General features: G+C 40.8%; 1 long non-coding RNA gene across 1 annotated transcript; it reads right to left on the reverse strand.

Annotated features, from left to right (window-relative positions):
- Positions 1-671: 671 nt before the first annotated feature.
- On the reverse strand, positions 672-15,877 carry LOC130251282 (uncharacterized). Its single transcript, XR_008840123.1, has 6 exons — positions 15,658-15,877; positions 12,627-12,714; positions 12,412-12,516; positions 3,965-4,105; positions 2,585-2,734; positions 672-1,355 (listed from the first exon to the last, which is right to left on the reverse strand). It is a non-coding gene; the product is annotated as an uncharacterized LOC130251282 (long non-coding RNA).
- Positions 15,878-20,737: the final 4,860 nt, after the last annotated feature.

The following is a 20,737-nucleotide window of genomic DNA, read 5'->3' on the forward strand; positions in this document are numbered from 1 at the left end:
TTGGCAGTTTGGACAAGAGGAGGAAGCAGGCTCCTGTTAATTCTTTCTAGGCTGCTACAGGGAAAATAAAAAGGTGCTTGTACCTCCCCATGGATTATGAGATATTAGAGTAATTGTGTTGGAAAGTGGGCTGATCTGATGTCTAGGGGTAAAGGGTGCAGAAGGCAGGGGAGCTCTTTGTGGGCTGGTGAGGCTGATACTGCAATAGAGCATTGTGCTTACCTGCTTTTATTTTTTTCAGAATATTGAAAATTCAAATGAGTGCAAGGAATTGTTGTGAAGTGATTAAAGGGCTGAAGCAAATTCCTCACAGGGAAAGATTTTAAAATGTAGTTCATTTATTTTGTCAATAATGAACCTAAGAATATTGATTCTAGTACATAGCTTTCTGCATGGAAAAAGAACACAAACCCCTATAGTAATTATCTATGTCATCCAGAACAACAAAAAATTTCAAATGAGAAAGCTCATGTTTTAGCTTTGCATGAAATTTAACTTCCAGGAAACCACCCATGAAGCAAATTAATGTATTACTCTTTTTGTTTTTTATCTTCATCATTTCAGAAGTTATAACTTGGTAGTACTTTTTTTTTCTCTTAATATAAAATCACGATACTTATGTGTCATCAATAAAAACTGTCCATATTAGAATATATATTTATTAAAAACAAAAAAGTGAGGCGAGTATGTTAGTCTGGTTGCTTGACTATTAATTATGACTTTGGCAGAAACCCAATTTTTAGTATCTTTTTAGATTAGTTTCTAAAGGCATTTTAGGACTAAGAGGCAGGGGAGGGCTAGAAATAAACTCCTCAGAGGAAACAAAGTCATGTACTTTCTGGTTTGAATGCTAATCAATTTATGGGAGATTCCTAGAGAGTCTGATATAAAAGTTAATGGGTTTTCTCCATGGCAGATCTCCTTAGAAAGTTCTCTGAATATCCATAGGGAACTTAAATCATCTTTCCAATTGCATTTTAAATTGATGTTCTTGAAATATCTCAGTAGAGAAGGTACTCTGTATTAACTTCTGTAGTTGTGGCAATAGATTTTCAGACAGTCTACTGCTTTAATCTTTATTAAACCCTGTAAAGGGCCTTTCAAGAAAATTTAACTCTGGTTGAAATTGTGTCAGTTTTTGGATAATTTTACATAATTTTACCTTCTTCATGGTGGGTGGAGAGGAGCCTCCTCTGGAGCAGCATGCTGCCCTTAGTGGTCCAGGTGACCCTGGGATGTGATGTGCCTGGGCTGGGCAGGTCCAGGGGGAGTCCTGGGCTCCAGCAGCACCAGGCTGGGGACACACTGGGTGCAGTGCAGGGCAGAGTTCCTCCTCAACACCTGCTGCTGTGTGTCTGTCAAAATGAAGTCATGAGCATGTGGATGTGGCCTGGCTGCTTGGAAAAGGTGGGAGATACTGGGTCAGAAATGGCCATTGCAAGTGCCCTCTCCTTTCTAACTTTGTCCCAAGGATCTGTACATGAAAATCCTTTCCTACACTCACATGAGATTTTCTGTGGTACTTTGCAGGGAGCATGAGAAATTTAATGGAAAGTTCAACGAGCATGTTTTTGGGTGTCTTAGCTCCTCCCTGACTTCTAAACCAAACAAACTGCAGCCAAGGGAATGTAGTGGCCAGAGAGCATGGCTGTCATCTCAGCAAGGAAGCTTTTGCTCCCAGCTAGGAATGCCATGGGTACCAACCCTATTGATGTTCATCTCGGCATGGTGTGCTTCTGGGAACGGCTGTAGAGAGACAGAAGTAAAACCACTGGAGGTCTCCATGACACCCCAGGCACCTCCTGCCTTTCTATGTTCTGTTTGGCCAACAACCTGGCTCACATCCTGTTGTTTGGAACTAAATCACTGGAATGATATCTAGAGGAAATAACAGCCCAGTTCTGGCTCCTGGGGATGTTTTGCCTATGTAGAGGACGGCCTTCAATGGCTCATGAAGAAATGACAACAGGGAAGGTGGAGGCATATGTGCAATGTTATTAAAATCTAAAAGAGAGCAGTGGTGGAATGGCAGAGGAAAGCATCCATGCTCTCCAAAGCATGGGATTTTGTTACATCTTCGTGTTCTTACATTAGATAAAACTTTAGTAATAATATTATCCATTCAATTCAAAAATTCATGCCACAGTACTTGCCACAGTGACTTCCTGCAGCAGTGCAACCCACCAGCTAACAAATGTCTGCTTAAGAAAACATCAAATTGAAAAAAATAATTTTGGAATGAGGATGCAAGAAAGCAGGGGCATGACCACACTGCAGGTTTGCAAAGGCCACAGGTTGACATTTTTAATCTTGAAGTTATAACTGCACAATTGTAGATTTCTTTTACCAGAAGATGACTAGGAGAGTTTTGGCATCTGTAACACACAACCTGGTGGCTGATGGAAAGGCCCCCTCAGCCCCAGCTCTGAACAGCACCTTGCATCTTGCTCTGCTGTTTTTACTGAAGAGGGCAGGAGATGCTTTTGCCTTGGTGCTTCTCTGCCCTGTGGTTACTGTCACCCTCATCGACCAAGCTGTGACAGGAGAGTAAAAATGATTAATGAAGAAAATTCTCCCTTCTTACCTCAGTGAAGCTCTGGATGTAGACATGTTTCTATAGTAACAATAATGTCTTCAGAAGAATTTGTTGGTTTATCTCCTGGATTGATTCTTTGGAGCCTTACAATGTTTGGAATTTAAAACATCTTTCTTCTCCACAGAAAGAAGATTGTTTCTTCATTTATAAAGAACAACAAAAATTAAAGAACATACTGACTGACATTTAATATTACTAAAATACAATTTTTTACAACTTTAAAATGTGAACAAACACCCCAAACAGCCCCTCCCCACCCCAAAATAACTAAGAATGGGTGGAATATCTGTGAAATATGCTGAAAAGAATGGATGAAGTGGTCTTTTCATTTGATAAGGCAGGACAACATCTCATGGCAAGAAAGAAGACAAAGGTGTTTTTTCTAAAACACAGTCATTTCAGTTCATAATTAAACTGTTCTACACACTCCAGGATACCATGTAGTATCTTTTTCATAGGATGCAAGTTTTGAGAAACACTTTTCTTGTTTGCAAGTGCCTTTTTATAAATGCTTAGGAGAATGTATTTTTATGCCAATGTGGTAGAAAAACTGCTTCAATTTCCAGAAACACTTGGACATACTTTTGCATTTCCCTGACAACAGGAAAATGACACAATGCAGTTCCTTCATGCTGGCTCTTTGCAAGAGGTCCTCCACACTTTCAGAAGGATCAGTGTATTTCAGTCAGTCTTTTCATTGTGCTGAAATTAGTTTGTGGAGAAAACCCTTTGCCTTGTGGAGAATAGGGTCTTTAATTCTTCCAATTAATTTTTCTAGATATGAGCTCCTTGCCTTTTCTCCCTGTCTAAACAGATCTTTAGGGCAGAATGCACATTGAACCATCCTATTTTCAGGTGAGTTTATGGGTCAGTACAGATTACCTACACAGAATATAGGTGTTTGATTTATTTTACACTCTGTGTCCTTGAAGAGCATGGTCTGATACACTGCTGGGGTTCTGTAGACTGTCTCTTCTATTCTGAAAGATGTTGGAAACTACTATTCTGGCCTTTATTTCTTTATTTTAAAAACTGTCCCAAATCTGGACATAGTCCTGGGCAACTTGCTGTAGTGAAAGCCTTGTTGAGCAGGAGGCTAAACTAAACTAGATCATCCCCAGATGTGCCTTCCAACCTCAACCATTCTGTGATTGGAGGGGATTATGTTTTGCCTTGCCTGCAATTTTCTGCAGAAATACTCCCACACATCTCAAAGCTGTAAGACCAGGCCAAGAGTTCTTTTTTCACACACTCATTTTGTGCAGTGCTGGCCACAGGGGACAGAAGCTTGTCAGACAGAGGAGACACACAGAGATATTACACAGGAAGTGCAGAAGTCACCAGGGAAAACACAGCTCTCCTCATTACCTGGGAAGAGGTAACAAACACCCAGCAGGCTGCAAAGTGAGCAGCAGAGCTCTGGCAGATGTGCTATGTGCTGCTGTGGGACCTCAAGGCTGTACTCCAGGTGCCCCAGGGCTCTTGTGCCTCTTTTGCTCCAACAGGGATCTGGAACAGATTGAGCAAAGGCTGATGTGGCTCATCAGGAGGATTTAGGTGATCTGCCAGTAGGATACAGACTCCTCTGATATCCTATATCCTCCTCAAACACTGCTGAACTGCTCTTAGGCTCCAATTTTCAGTATCACATAGCTGTTGGTTGATTTATCTGAACAAATACATACATAGATTTACTTTGCATATTTAAGTTGCATAAAACCTGTGAATAAGCATTAGCATGGAATATTAACCTTTTCAGTATTGCTAATCAGTTGTCTTAAACTTATAATCCTTGAACACAGAGAGAATGTGAACTGTGGCAAAGGAGCAGGAACAAATACAACATACTCCATGATTTTCTGTGGTTTGTGTTCTGTAAATTCTTTCACTTTTGCTCTGACAGTAGTATTAATCTGGGCAAGCAAAAATTATCATAATCATTGTTTAGAGACAAGTAACCTGGGGAGTAAAAAAAAAGGATACTACTATTAATGGGAGGACCACCTGTGGATATGACAGATGTCTGTGTCATGGCTCCTACACATGGAGTCAAATAACTCTGCAGAGGTGATTTTGCAACCTTAAAGTCTTGGGAATAACTTTAAGAGAACTTGCGAGTATTTTTCCTTGCTTTAGATATTTTTCTCATCAGAGTTTTCAAGATAATGCTCAGAAACTGACAATCACATTTACATCACTGCACAGAAACCATAATCTCTGCTGTGATTTTGATTATTACTTCCAAATATGCCAAATCCCCTGCATGCTACTTGTTTCTAAATGTGCCAGATTTTAGTCTACTTCAATGCACCTTTTTGGTATTTGAACCCAGGCACATAGCAACTAAAAACCATGAAAACTGAAACCAGTTGAAAACTGGTATGAAGGCTGAAGCCTACAGTGTCCATTTGTTTCTTCACACAGTTTTCTATGTCCTAAAACTTTAGACTTTCCAGCTTCAACATCTTTTGTGTTGGACCCCATAAAATAAACTACAGAATTCTATTTTATCTCAGCATTTTTGTTAAACTGGAATACGTGTGATAATTTCTCATCTTCTAAAAAAAAAAAAGGCACTGTAGAAGGTGTGTATTTTTCTGTATGTAAGAAACATCACTATACTTATAGCTCACAATAATAAAATGGATGAGCAGGTTCTAATGACCATTCATAATATGGTGTTCACACTGATATGGATAGAAATCCCAGGAAACAGACAGAGATAAGATATATTCCTGAGCAAATATTTTATTTTCATTTGAAGACTCTTACTTGTTCTTACTGGGATTCATAAAACTGTTTATTTTTCAATATACATGATCTCTATGTTACTTGTCAAGTTCTCCTTGCTGCCTGAAATAAAACCAGTGCACTCCTAGTAGTTGGACTGTGGTTAGGTCTGCAAACCAAGACAAATCCTAATAATACCTGCTGAAATGTCTCTCCACACTTCTGTGGGATGAATCAGAATTGATGTGTGCAGTAAGCATCTTTTTATGCAGGGTCCCTCTCTTCTGCCTAGGCCGAATGCTGGTTATTTCTGCCAGGGGAGTCCTGCTTTTCAGCACTTCTCTTCTACAGGTCCATTTGCAACTGAATGAAAAGTTTGAGGTTTTATTTCCTCAAGACCAAACCTGTTGAGTGCTGGGTCACACAAACTCCTTGGAAGGGTATCTCAGCTTCTCTCTGAATAGTGAACATCCCAGCCCACTTTCCCCTGAAATTTGTGGGGATATAGTTTTGAGTCTAACTGAATAAACCTCAGCCTCTGAGGGATCATTAAGCTAAACTATTCTGTCTATTTTAAGGCATTAGAAAGCAAAACACTGGGATTTTTAAACCTTGAAACAAACCAGTTCCAAAATATATAATCAACTCAAAGGTTTTGAACTGCAAACATTGCATGCAAAAGAAAGGACTATGCTGCCTTTCTGTTAGTGGTGTCATTTTAATATAACTCTTGTCACAAGATCTTTCATGAAAACAGCCCTTTACTCAAATAGCATTATCTGAGGGAGGATGAAGTTAAAGAGCTATGTTGGAGTGAAGTAAAGAATTTAAAAAGTTGTATTATCAAAAGGAGTCTTGTGAGACTCTTTTGGTTATTTCATGCCAGTATAAACCCATACTTGCACTAGGTTTTCATTGATTTTCATAATATAAAAATAATGCCTAATGTTGAGTTTAATGTGTTCTGTATAAAGACAGAAAGATATTTAAAAGTATAATGGTAATTATCTGCCTATAGCACAGATTATTATACACCTGGATGAATTTTATTGCCTTTCTTCATGGTGCTCTGAAGCAGGAGCAGGAATTTGGAGACAGTGCAGTCTTCCAAGCAAGAAATTCAATAGATGAAGCAGATGACTGACAAATCCCGGACAAAGATGTTTTACTTTTTGATTAAGCACAATTTAATTAACTTTTGGGTTACTTGTGTAGTAGTGACTGTTCAGTATGGTGTGGGGAGATGTTTCACTTAAAATTATTATACTCCAGAGTATAATAGGGGTTTGGAAAGAAAAATGTTTGGAAATGAAGAATGGAGAGAGTTACTATTCTTCTTGCAGCTTTATCATGGAGTGCTTGCTGCACACTGTCTTGTGGGTGGTGGCATGTGTTTATAGGCAGTGCTCTGCACAGGACCTTCCTCCTTCAGATCATGGGATGAACCTGCTTGCGAGTGAACCGAGGCTGTGCAAGTTGTAGGAACTGGAAAGCACTCAGCAGATGAGTCAGAAAGGATGAGCTCATGGCTCAAGCAGATTAATGCTGCAGAGGATACAGTTTTCCTGTCACTGCCTCAGCCTCAGATGACTGTGAAGTGCTACAAGTCACCTAGTGTAACTCTTTGCACGAATAAGCTGCATTTGATGAGATTCAGGGTTGGATCTGCCTGAACACGGAGCTGCAAAGGGTGTTTGCTCCCACAGCAGTGACTGCTCTCAAAAACCCAGGCTAGTCCTTATGACCCACCTGCTCCTTCTCACTGGAACAGTTAACAGCAGGTAACAGTGAGCAGAGGTCCCTTGGTATTCAGGATTTTCCTCCCACATGTTTCATCAGGCTAATAGTGTGAACATGAAAACCATAGAGCTTAATGGTTTAGAGCTCTCTAATGCCACAGAAATATTAATTTCTACTTTGGAGGCACTGGTGTGTGCAGTATGGAGGAGCTGCTATAGTTGCAAACTATTTTGCTTTGCCCCAAAATGCTTCAAACTCTAATCTAGCCTGGAACCAGCAGTAGATTGAAAACCACTCTGAAGGAGGTTTTGCAGCATCAGTAGCCTCTGTGCTGCTAAAATAATGCATTCAGATAGTACTATTTTTGCAAACACTATCATATAGAAAACCTTGACATTGTGAGAGACCATGAAATTGCAATGTTGTGTTGCCTATGGATGCCTTAACGTAGCCTTCATTTAAATGGTACTTTGGGTGGAAATAGAAAGACTGTGCAACAACAAATTGCATACAAATTTTCAGGCTAGGAGATCCTCAGTTCTCATCTGCCAAACTCACATCAGATATTACCTTTTATTCCATGATCCCCTAATCCATACAAAACTCCATGCCAATCTCCACTGTCTGCAGTGGGTAAGGTACGTTTGCAAAAACTGTAAGTCAAACTGGCATTTGGATAAAAATAAACTGCATTTGAAGCTTTTTTGGCCAGCCTTAACAATTATGTTGAACTAGTTTGTGTTGACTGGAGCTCCTCTGCAAAACTCTTCAAGACTCAAGATTCAGGTGGGCTGAGATTAACACATTTTTCTCTCTCACAGGTGTATATAGCTGCTGATGCTAGAGGCAAGAGTAGGACAAAGGAGGCTGAAGATCTGAAGTATGGCAGGCAATGATTGCCTCTGGTGGAGATTAGAGCAGATCTGTGCAGAAACACTTTATCTGAATAGTATTTATTTGTGCACTGTGGGTGTTCATACAACTCAGCCATCTTCACAAGCTGCATGAGTCTTTGCAGAGAGTCTTAGGGAGCTTCTTATTGTCTCAAAGCAATTCTCATTAGTTTCCACAGGAGATCCAAAGTGATATCATGGGATGTTACAGACCCATTAAAATTTACAAATTATAACTGTAGCTTCCTATTAGTGAAACACTTTTATCAGAGATGCCCAGCAAATTTAGACAAAGTTCACTGTATTCAAGCCTGATCAGAGATCACAGTGAGTGAGAATAGTCACCATTTTAAAATCAATTGCAGCTTTCATGAGTTAGGTGCAATTTTCAGACCAATCACATCATTTCTGCAGATAATCATTCTGCAAGGCACGAATATAAATTGTATGATATCAAAGAGAGAGAAGCCAATTCCTTTTGAGTTCACATGATTGAAAATGAAAGATAGCAAGAAACATCAGGGAGTCACTTTTAACAGAAGTACAGATAGCAGGTGTTTAATTAGATTCAGACCATATGTATCTGACTGAAAATGTGTCATGCAGAGGTTGCACTTCCACAAGAGACTAGCCTGATAATCTGAACTTTCAGAAAATAGATAGAGAAATCATCCTGGCCACAAATAAACACAAATTGTCTGCTGCAGACCTGCATAAAGAATAACTTTTGGCATAAAACATCTTAAAGTATACATTCAATGGGACTGTAGTTTGTATATGACAGAAAAAACCTTTCTGCCAGACCTTGCCCATCAGAGATATGCAATTTACATTTAATGAAAACAACCTACAGTAAGTTTTGGAGTTGCTTGGATTTATTCTCCATCCATCTGACTAAGATGAAGTACATGTCATGTTTAGGATCTACAACAGTACATTTTGGAAACAATTTTGTAGAGCTATATTAACAGGTATAGGTTTTAAAGTTGCTTGACTTCTTGTGCCAAGAAGGGAGAAAAGAGAGTGCTGGGTTGATCATGGGAAAGATGTTGGTGTCAGGGAGAGTTAAATGTATGCAAGTAATCCCATACAAATGAGACACCAGATAGGGAACACACTTGCATTTCTTCTTTATCCAGTTGTTTCAGAATCTACTAGCATGTCTCTGGGGACTTGTCCTCAGCCACCAGCCTGCAGGAGAGTAAACAAACCCAGATTTTCATCTGTGTGTTGTTTATCTGAGTACACAGCTCTGAAAGAGACTGTGAACAAGAGCTCTTCATGACCTGAGCAGACTTCTGAAAATGCCACTTGATGAAGTTTACAAATTTTCTTGTGCTTTTCTATACTAACATTTCTCCTGGCCTTCAATGCTTCTCATGAATCCCTGAAATGCAGGTTTTGAAGGTGCAGGGAGACACTTCAGCCAGAAGAATGACAGCTTAGCTTAGTTCAGAAATAAACCTGAATTAAAGGACAGTCTTTGAAGACTCTGCTTTAAGTTGGAGAGACAAATGATTTTTCTACTTGGATGCTCGTGTTTACATTATTCCTGATGTCATTAGTTTAACAACTTAATATTTCTTTGAACAATCATGAGATAAGAAGAGGATTTCAGAATTGCTTCACATCTATATTAGTAGATTACAGGCTAAGTTGCAGAAGTTCTCTGACTTCCATTTTGTCAGAAAATAGAGATGTGATAGTTTATCTAAATTATCTAACTAAACCACCAAAGATTTCCTTTTTTTTTTTCGGTAAACTTTTCTCCCTAAGTATTCAAATCCCTTTCTTATTAACCTACCTATGGACCATGATCATGTTACCTCTTTAACCTCAGCTGCAATAAGCAAATAGATTAAATTTAATATATTTTCCCTGCCATATAAATTTTTTTAGTAAATTCTTTTGAACAAAGCATAGTACAAAGGAGCAATAACTCTATAATAGGTGGTTTTATTCCTGCAGTGGTGGTATTATTAACCTGTACAGAAAGAGCATTTTCTTTCTGCTCACATGATGTTTCTCTGCTTATACATCCTTTGGTCCAGGAACAGGTAGCTTCTCAATTGTCACAAACAGGTATTTGAAGAGTGCTACAATGCACATCAGAGCAGTGTACTGTGTGATTCCCCTCAGGAGACAAAATATAAATCCATAAATTAATCAGATTTCAATCCCTCTCTTTGTCTTTAATATTCATTGATCATGGACTCCTGTTGTTGTTTTAAAATTAAATATTATTTACGGAATATGAAACAGGTCCATAATGGTATTGGTCAATTTAGTATCTTGACTAAATAAACTGTTCATGCTTCTATTATCCAATGTCAGTCTTTAGATTCTAAATAAGTAAAATATAGGGAAAATAAAAAGTAAAGAATACCAATGACATATATATTTATATATATATGTAATTTATGTGTGTTAATAGGGATAACAATATGTTAAATAAGTACTTGTGGGCATAACCATTCTAAAGCAATTACAATATTTAAATATCAAAATAATTATTTTTAAAATATTTGTTAATATGGGGGTTTTGTGACATAACCCTCCCTCAGTTTCCTGCAGCACATTTACCTTTTGAGTATTATCCCTGAGCTCTTCTTGTTTTTTTCAAGAATCACATTCTTCTCCTCCACAAAACTGTAGTGTGATCATGCTTTGCTCATAGGCAGCTGTAGAAATTAATTTTTAAGTAGAAATGTGTTCTTAGAGATAATTCTGTCTAGCAAACACAGAATAATCCTGAGCCAGTGGCAACATCTTGTTTGGAAAAGTAGTATTTGGGGGTTTGACAGGTGTTTTGCCTTAGGCAGGGACAGCCCTATGGTATGTGACCTGAAATTCCCTGTGACAATGGCAGATCCTTTCTGCACACAAAGGAGCTGCTTATCTTCATCCTTCCCTTGATTTAGGCATGGCTGCAGACAACCTAGCAGGAAACCCCATTACTAACTAGGGGCACTCCATCCCTCCCCTTTCTATTTATCAGTAATTACAACAGATAACCTCACACCTGTGCAAAGTGCTGATCTCTTCTGCCTTTCACCAGCCGGTGGTTCAGCCAAGGCCCACCTTTTTCTTTTTAATTTCAAGAGTAACAATTAAAGAAAAAAAATGAAATCCTAATACATTAATAAATCCAGATTTATGGCAAACTGAAAATGCTACCCCAGTGTGTTATGACTTTTTTCTTCTTGTATTAGTGGAAGGGGGGTTTGTGAAAGAGTTTCCACATATTAAATAGATCAAATTGTTTGTTAGTGTTTGTTATTCTAAATCTTCATTAGACACTCAATAGATAATTTAGACTTCTGAAAATCACAATTGGTCTGCAGCTTCTGAACCTAAGGCTGCTTTCTTACTTGAGGCACTTGAAAATATCTTTGTTTAATGATATGTAGACATAAAAAATGAAATTAGCAATGGAAAGTGCAATCCCAGATCTACTTCTCAAGAGCTAATAGGATTTATAAATCCTATTTTCACACGCCATTTTATGCACTATGTACACATGAGCCCAGTTTCTTAATATTGATTTCCAGATTTTTACATTAACTGCATGTTTTGATCTCCTTTTTTTCCCCAGTAGGAGAACTTCTTCATGCTTATTAGGTAGATGCAATTAATCTATGAATAGTAAGTAACACAGAAAAAAAAAAGTAGAGCTAATACGTGACTTCCACTGATCTCCAAGTTACTTCCATATTCCATAGATTTTGAGCCATGCTCTTCTGGGAAAAGAAAATTAAGGTGGCTGCTCAGCCTACCTGTGATAAACAGGTGTGGGGCTTGGGGCGTGTGTCTGAGTGTGAGAAGAGTGTCTTAACTGCTATTAAAGGATGGAAAAACTGTTGACAGATCAAACAGAATGCAAAATCCATGCTAAAATTGAAAAAGAGCACTGACCCAAACACCAGAAGGACAGAGAGCCTTTGAAAGTGAAACCAGGGCAGTGCTGGCCTGGGCAATCACTGAGCAGTCTGGCAACATTTTGACAAGAATCATCCCTCCAATATTTAAACTAAAAGGTAACTTATGTGTCTGGTGAAGGCTGATAGGATAAGAGCATCTAAAACTTCAGCCTATCGATTACTTGAAGATAAAAACCCATTTATATAAGAAAATGTGTTACAACATTTGGGCTAAGTGAAGGTGGATACACAGCTGTCCTCCAAAGTGATGAGGACAGCAGCACTATTTTTTTTCACGAGTAAAACTATCTACCTGGAAAGCAAGTTGTGGCATCAGGTATGCTCAACTAATTGAGAGAAGTCAAGGTGTGAAGGCTCTGGTCCCAGACTGGTACTGAGGACCTGCTGGAGGATGAAAGCACTCAGGTAAGGTGCAAGACCAAACCTCTGCCCACTGCAGGTGTCACCTTCTGAGGATAAGGACAGGGAACAGCAAGGTGTTCAAAGTGCTCAGGTAAGACTTGGCTCATACCTGCTAACACTGGTGCACTGGAAAGCTGGGAGAAGATACAGACTGGTGACAACATACTCCCTCAAGAGTGTGGCCATGCTCAGTTAATGCGCTTCCTTACTCTTTCTGCAAAGGAGGAAAAAAAATATTTGCATCCAGAGAAGAGGCACTCATACTCATTTTTGGTCAGGTGGGCCAATACAATAGGAATGAAAGCAGCCACTGCTATTTGATACCTCACACAGCCATTCCAGTGTTCAGAGATGACTCAGGAGAACTTCATCCATCACTTTTGGTCAAATTAAGTGGCTAGTTTTGAGCACACTGAAAAAAATGGGATTAAGAACAATTTTGTATCAGAAATGGTTTCTTTAAATAGTATATATTTTTAAATTCCTTTAATTAATTTTAAAAGATCAAATTTATAATTGCACTAATCTGTTCTTAAAATTTAATCAAGAAAGGAGTGATTAAAAGCTCCCCTTCACAACAGGATTACTTTTCATGCCAAACTGTCTTGTCAAGAACCCACAAAGCTGAACTTTTCCTTTCAGATTGAAGTATTTCTTTCTTTTCCTTTTCTGCTCAGCCATCAAACCAGGAGGAAGAACCCCATGCCATTAGCAATCCCACCCAGACTGTAGGGAGCAGAGAATAATCTGTTATATGAGAGAATGCCTTGTGTGATGCTGACTGTACAGAGGAGGCAAGGGATGAACAGACAAACCAGACCCACACAGAACTTCTCCATGCCTCTTGCCCGAGCCCTTCTGTTGATCCAGTCCTGTCACTCAAATCCATGATTTCCTACGCTGAAAGCAGTTTCCAAAATGCTGTTTCACTGTAGATTCAGCTGCATCACTTTTACCTGTCGTGCCAAATGTTCAGCATGCTGCAGGCATTGGCAGTGCAGACATTATCCAGTTCTAGGGAGAGTGTTATAAATTTAAGCCTGACCATCTCCTGCCATATCAGCCATTTACCTTTGTAGAGAATTTCCACTGAACACACCTGCGACAAATCTCTTTTTTCATTCCCTTTTCTTGGATTATGAGTAAAATAAAACTTAGCCCATGACATTAATGGTCTTGTAATATTGGTTGGACTATCTGGATGCTAGGAAACATTACAGCTGAGGTCATTTTTTCAAACAGTGTATTGAATTACAGGTTTCCACTTGCTTTTTGTTTTGCTTTTTCCTGTGGGACCCATTTGTACACTGAAAAAAGCAGGAGCTTGCTTAATATAGCTATTCAGCATTTTATCTCACCTTCCTTGTCTTGTCTGACCACACTGTTTCTGTTTGTTTTTTTTTTCATGAAAGGAAAACTGTTTCTTCTTTTGTGTTTTTCTGCACACTCACACTGTGATGTCTGAGTACATAAAAAATAGGTGTACATTTACCACCACAGAAATCTGGTGTTGAGGGACTTTTGCTTTCTCTCCTTTTATAGGTGGAGGATAAAGAGAAATTGAAATGTCACACCATCCATTCATGGCATGGTCAGCTTCAGAGAGGTGAGATTTCTCCTTATAGAGCACTTACATTATGCCAACTTGAACAAGTGATAGAGTTCTGTAACTGCAGATGTGCTCTGGGCATGGTGAGACTTGAACTAATCCAAGTCTTGTAGGCAAACTAGCAGTGAGAGCCGCAAAGGGTTGCAGGATTTGCATTGTGCAAGGGAGCACCAGTCCTCTCATAGCCCAGTGCCACCTCACCTAGGCACCACCTGTAGATTTAAAGCTCAGTTCCTAGCTATTTAGCAGTGGTGTGTTGGAGTGTTGAGTGTCTTTGTAAGGTTTATATCCAAAAATAGGGGGAATAAATTACAGTATTTGTTCACACAGCAAAATGAGGTGTTTTGGCCTCTGCACAAACAGCTGGGTGCAGCTCATGCTGTGGGAGAAGGAGACTCCAGCAGGCTGTGTCACACGGAGTGGTGGATGCTCATTACTCATGGTCCATGTACTCAGGCAAAACTTTTTATTTATGGCTCTGCTTGTGGCTTGCAGAAGCAAATACACCACACTTACTAGGAGATTATACATGGTAATTCTAGAATGAGGCCACTCTTTGTTCCCAAGAGCTGTCACAGTGTCAAAAGCAGTGATTTAGGCAGGAGCTCAGTGCCTGAAGGCAGCTTCTTGCCTGATGTCAGCATTTAACTGCCAGACAGCTCCCTCTCTTAGAGGCTTAGAACATGGGTTTTGCAAGGTTTGACTCTCAAAACTGCATCCTCCTATGAAGAAAAGCAACAAGATTCATGCACTTTTCTTCCAGAAGCTGCCACTGGCAAAAGTAAATTGTAGAGAATTAAAGTCTAAAGATCTAAAAAAGTTTGAATCATTGCTCAGCTTTTCTCTGTGTCTTACTTCCTTATGGCCCCTTCTGGCATGGACCCTATTTCAAGTCTTTCTTCCCTTGAAGTCCCATCCTGTGCCTTTCTTCTCCTCTCCTGCTTCCTTCAGCTTGTAAGCTCAGCTTTCAGACTCCTGCTCCACCATCTGCTCCCATAGGACCTCACCCAGCTCTACCAACTCTTTGTGCAGAACTCATGCCCAAACACATTAGAAAGTAAACCAGCATGCCAGGTTGCTGCAGACATGGACAGGAAGTCCAAAGAGAGTGGCTTCTCTTTTGCTGTCTTCAGGACCAACAATCAAAGCAGTGGATTCTTCTGTCCAAGAGCCCTGGTGATCTCTCTGTCAGGTGATGTACAGATTGTCCCACAGCAAACACAGGGCACAGAGAGCAAGTGAGGCTGTACAGAGTATAAAAAGCAAATTGCCCGACTGATGAGCTGATGAAAGCTTAGAGCTGACAGTGTCTGAAAAAGCATTACTTCTTCCAGTCAACACCAGATATTTATTATGAAGTCTGGTCTGGGTTTGAAGGCAGTATTTTTTAGCAAAAAAAAAGTTGCAAATGTGTAAAACCTTGAATCTGGGTGTACTGTTAATGCCAGCTGAACAGCTTGGGAGACACTGGCATTCTGCACACAGAGTTCACAGGATTCAGTATTTTGCCTTTTTTCTTTCACTCAGCCTTAGTGTTTTGGTAGAAAAGAAAATTGAAACCACCATTTTTTGAAAGTGACAAACTTAAATACAGCCATAAAGGGTTTGCACTCCACAGTCTTTAGGAGGAAGTATCAGCTGTTATGGTTTGTGCACAGGTGACCAGCCCTTAGGCTGAACTATCAGGTGAACAGTGTGGAAAAGCAATAAACATTGCACAGGAGAGAAGAAGGAAAGCAACCACACCTGGGACTGCAGTAATCCAACAGGAACCAGAAAAAACGACTAGGCATTTCAGGAAATGAAACAGGAGCATTGGAAACTCCATTTAGGTGAAACCCCAAGAGATAGGGAGGTGCTGATTTGTTGGCTGCCACTGAGGTCAAATCAACAAAACTGAGCCCTGTGGGTGAAAATTAAATAGAGGCAGGTTGGTTATTTGGAAAGGGAAGGTGTGAAAAGGGATTGCTAGGTGAAACAACTCATGGGATTTGGGCTCTGTGGATTACTTGTCAAACATCCATGCAGCAACATCTCAACACAGCCTGGAGCAGGCCAATAAACCTGCTGTTGTAACCATGCTGTGTTCATCTGGCTTCCTTCCCTTGTCAGAGGGGGCAAGAGGGTGAACTCAAATGTCAGGTTGGATGGGGCTGGAGGAAGGACCGAACACCACCTTAACATCAAGTGTCCTGAGCAATCTTCCTAATATGAACCCATCTTTGTTATTTATTTTTTTTAATGAAGATTTAGTGCAAGAAAAAGTGTTTAGAAGTAGCTCTGTTGATGCAGAACAGTGGTTTAAGCCTGTTTACACTCTCCTGCCATATTGTCTTTTGTAGCAGCCCTTGCTGAGCATAGAAACAAGAGCAGCCACACCTTGGTGTTCTGCCTGTACCCTGTCCCACTTGTCTTCCTTCTCTAATGCACTGCTCTGGGAAGGTTGAGAGACTTGGCAAGGCTGGGCAGTTTCTGGAGCTGCCTCAGAAAAGAAGTACATGGGAGCTTGTGTCAGTCTGTCTTCTATGTGTGTCGTTGTCCTCCTCCTCCTCCTTTATTCCCTGTCAAGTATTTTCCCTGGTTAGCAGTGCAGAAATGAAACTTTAGCAATACAGAAAAATCCTGGGGATGCAATCTCTTCTTGAGCCAGTGGATCACTTTGCTATTTACCCCATGAAGAAAGTTAGGGAGAGAAAAAAATCCTTTAGTGGAAAAAAAAACCCCAATAAAATAGATGTGTTTGTAGCTGACAGCCAGCTAAGGATAAACTCAGAAGCAAGAGCTCTGACAGGCTGCAGCCATGCAGTATTTTTCCCAATCTAGTCATATGACGGGGAGTTTGACAAATCAAACACACAAAAGCCGCAATTTAGCATGTCTCAGGCAATTCCATCAGTGAAGTTTGATGCAACAATTAAAAAAAAAAAAAAACCAAAAAAAAAAAAAAAAAAAAACAAACTAAAAAAAAACTAAACAAAACTGACTCCTCTGCTGTGTTGCTTGGTATGAGGTGCCACCTGGGACCTCCTAGCCTTTGGGCAGAGAAGAGCCCTACCAACATCACGGCTTCCTCCAAGCCTCACCTGTGGCCATGTGAGATGCAGGCAGAGCATGAACCTTCCTTAAGGAAAACAATCCAAAGGGAAGGGCTACAGGCAGCTGGAGGCCTGTCATTGCAACTGCAGGTGGCCAAACACTACTTCCATGCAGGGTACCTTCAAAAAGGCTCAAACCCCTGCTCCGTGTGGGCTTTTTCATTGTACCCTGTGTTGGTCCTCCAGGAGCAGCACCAGAGCCTGGGCTTGGTGCTTTGCCTTGAGAGGACACCCTCAGTCAGAATGCTGTGACAAGCACCTTGTGCCAAGGGACATGCAACTTATGCAGGAAAGAAGAGACGGGTCCTGTCCTGAGCTCATGCTTACTGGGGTGCTCAGGTGCTCTGGCCCCTCCACAGCTACAGGTCCTGCCTCCTGCTGGACTGTGGGGTCAAGCACAGCCTCAGAACGCCTCCATGTGCTCCAAAAGCCACAGTATGGGTGAGGTTTTCATAGCAGCTCAGACTCAAGAGGTTTTCATAGCAGCTCAGACTCAAACTGCATGTCCAGCTGCTTTGTACACTGCTGCACCTCAGCCCTAGGTGATCATCTTCTCAGCACAAGTATCATGGTGTCTCATGTCCTGCTTTTACAGGTTACCATCAAGCAGGAAATGCACTTGAGTGGTTGCATGTGAAATTTCACTCAACCTAAACACAACCAAGTGCCAGCCTTAGGAGGAGATTGGACAGAGGCCATATCATTACAGGTGTTAGGGCACCAGCATATACCTCCACCTTCCCACAGGGGGATGTCCCATGCAAAAATATTTCACAATTATGCATAGTATAGATATATCAGACTTTCAGTCTCTGACAGCCTGCATCTTGCTGAAGGTTGCTTCATTTTTTGGAATTTCACAAGCATTCAACCCTAATGCCTGACACCTCATGGCAGTCAGCTCTTTGGTATTCACTTGGCATCGCAATGGGGAGATTTCTTCTCCTGGGAAGTGTCTGGACCAGCTGGGTTTGTAAACTCAGAGACTCACCATGAAGGCACTTTTGCATCCCAATAGGTTTCACTTAGTGAACTGGGCAGGGACAGAGGAAAGCAGGGCCCAAGGGATCCCCAGAAGGGGGTTGGTTCAGCACAAGAGAAGGGCACAGGGGTGAAGGAAAGACTGGGAGGAGAAAGGAGTGGGCAATCAAGGGAAAGCAAGGAGGACATAAGGCAGTTAAGGACATTGATGAGTGATCATTTATGACATTGATACGGGTGACAGCTGGGATTTTATGAAGCATTTCAAAGAGTGACATGCTTTTTAGTCATTTTGAGTCTTTTCCACTGCTGTGTGATAAGGGGAATGGAGCTGCAAGAAGGCATATGGCTCAGATAAGAAGAAGCTAATAAACATATGAATGTAGTTTAAACCCAGCTAGATCAAAGGAATGTATTTGGCTATTCTCATAACAAGGACTTTATCTTTGCCTTGCTATTTCCCTCAGATAGAAAACTCATCCTTTAGTCCCAGGGAAATCTGGCCTTTTTCTCTAGTTCTCCAAACAGAACTTGTGAGAATCTAAAAGGAAAATTGATCTTCTACCTTACACTTGCTTCCAGCACAGCCCTCTGATTCTCTTCTCATCTCAGCTATTCACTCCCCAGCATCACCCTCAGTCCTTCACAGGTGGACCCACCCCAAGCACAAGTTGCAACCCTTCACCAGCCTGGCATCTCTGGATCAGGCCAGGATGCTCCACAGCTCTGGCCCTGGACTGAGGAAAGGTGCAGTGAGCAAAAGATGCACTTGGGTCTTACCTTTTTCCAGGAGCAAGGCCAGAGTCATTGAACATTCATGGATGCACTGACCTGGATAACGTGTCTGCAAGGCTGCTCAAGGGTTCCTCCTGCACCTGCCAGCACTGAAAAGAGCCACCAGCACTCTCTGCTGCAAGCCCTCACTCCACAGCTAAAGCTGTCAGGACTTGTTTTACCAGGTGGGGTTTTTTCCTTACATTTTCATGGTATTCCTTTTAATCTCTCCACAGAGGAGAAGCTCTTGCCCTTCAAACCAACCTCTCCCCACCCAGCCACTGATTGCCATCACTTACATCAGCTGCTTGGCCTCACTGAGGCCAGTTAAAGGTGGAGCTGCTTGAATCCCAGAGGACACACTTTTTTTCTTTAAGGAGCTCTGCAGACCACTCTGTGCCTGTACACTCACATTAATCCAGTAAAGTTAGAAAACATGTTTAGCTAAAAGAAAATGACAACATCTTAAAGACAGCATTGAGTATGATTTGAGGGAAGGATTTGGTCTATTGAGGAGCATTAACTCCCTCTTTAAGGCAATATCTACTTTATCTGTTGAAAAAAATACAGCTTTGTTTACTGTCTGTTGGTGTTTGCCCAACAGACAGTATTGTCTAGTTTTGAAAACACATCAGATCACACAAAAGAGCTTCTAGACTCTTACTGAGCTGATGGTTCCTTTTTATATCATCGTTTTCCTTATCTTGGGATCCAGGCTGTCATCTTTAATTATTTTAAAATGAACTTCAGCATCTTTATCAGAATATTTTATCCTCTGGTCACTCTTCTATCTCTTACTTATTCATAAAAGCAAAGAATTGTGATTTATTTGATTATTGGTGTTTTACCCCATTGCTTCTTAAACTGAGGAAACTTAAAGAAAAAAAAAAACTGCATTCAGCTTCCCTTTACATTGGCTCTCTGGTGTGAGTGCCCTTCCTGGATGCTCAGCTCTTTCCTGCAGACTTTTCTCACATTCTGGATGGTGAAACTCTGCGTCCTCCTTCCAGTTTGCCTGGATATTATCAGCTATGTGATGCTGGAGAAGAAAGACTCCTAGACTCTAGAATGGGTGACACATGAGCCTAGCTGTTCTGTCTGCATTATTCCATTTCTCCTGCTACATCAACCCTAGATCTAATGTCCTGGCCACTGTGCCCTTCCCCACCAGCCCAAACACCATGGCCCTTTCCTGTGTGCACAGATTTCCTTTATTTTAATTGTGACCTCTTATTCACAAAAATCAAAGTTTGATTTACATAATCTGGTCCCACACAGCACGGGCAATATATAGACAACTGCCTAGGTGGCTACATTTCTATTGGTTCAGCATAACATATGCATCCAGTGATCAATAAAATATAAATTTGGATAAGTGGGGAGCAAGTAAAATAGGTTTTTAGCATTTTCATTATCACAGGCAGAATGTAATGAAGTGGCTCTATACCACAATGCCTGAAGAGTCATCTTATAATCTGTGTGTGCCTCTAAAGAGCCATTTATTTAATATTTTAGCATATTATGCTTAAAATTAAGAAACCTGCAAAGACAAGAGGATGGGGCACGCAGGTACAGAGTAGAAGTGGACTGAGTATACAGACTAGGAGGAAGTGAGAGTGGGACACTGGGCAGCAAGTTTCCCTGGTACAGACAAGAACTTGATGAGAAGAGGCGCAAAGAGTGGTGTACAGCACCCCACAGAGCAATCAGAGCTCTACACCAGAGAGCAGAACAGTAACTGGCATCAGAGCAGAAGCTGAAATGAAAGCTGACAGTGGAACAAATGTTGGTCGGTAAAACACAGGCTGATTATATACCAGTTAGCATTGATTTGGGTGCCAAGAATAACAGCAGGCACTGGAACAGAGTGGGGGAGTGTGAGGCACTGAGAAAGAGCTCAGCACAACAGAGCAGGAGATGATTAAACAAACAAACAAACAAACAAACAAACAAACAAACCCTCACTCCCGAGGAGG

The sequence above is a fragment of the Oenanthe melanoleuca genome, chromosome 3 (genome assembly GCF_029582105.1).
Source record: "Oenanthe melanoleuca isolate GR-GAL-2019-014 chromosome 3, OMel1.0, whole genome shotgun sequence".
Lineage (NCBI taxonomy): Eukaryota > Metazoa > Chordata > Aves > Passeriformes > Muscicapidae > Oenanthe > Oenanthe melanoleuca.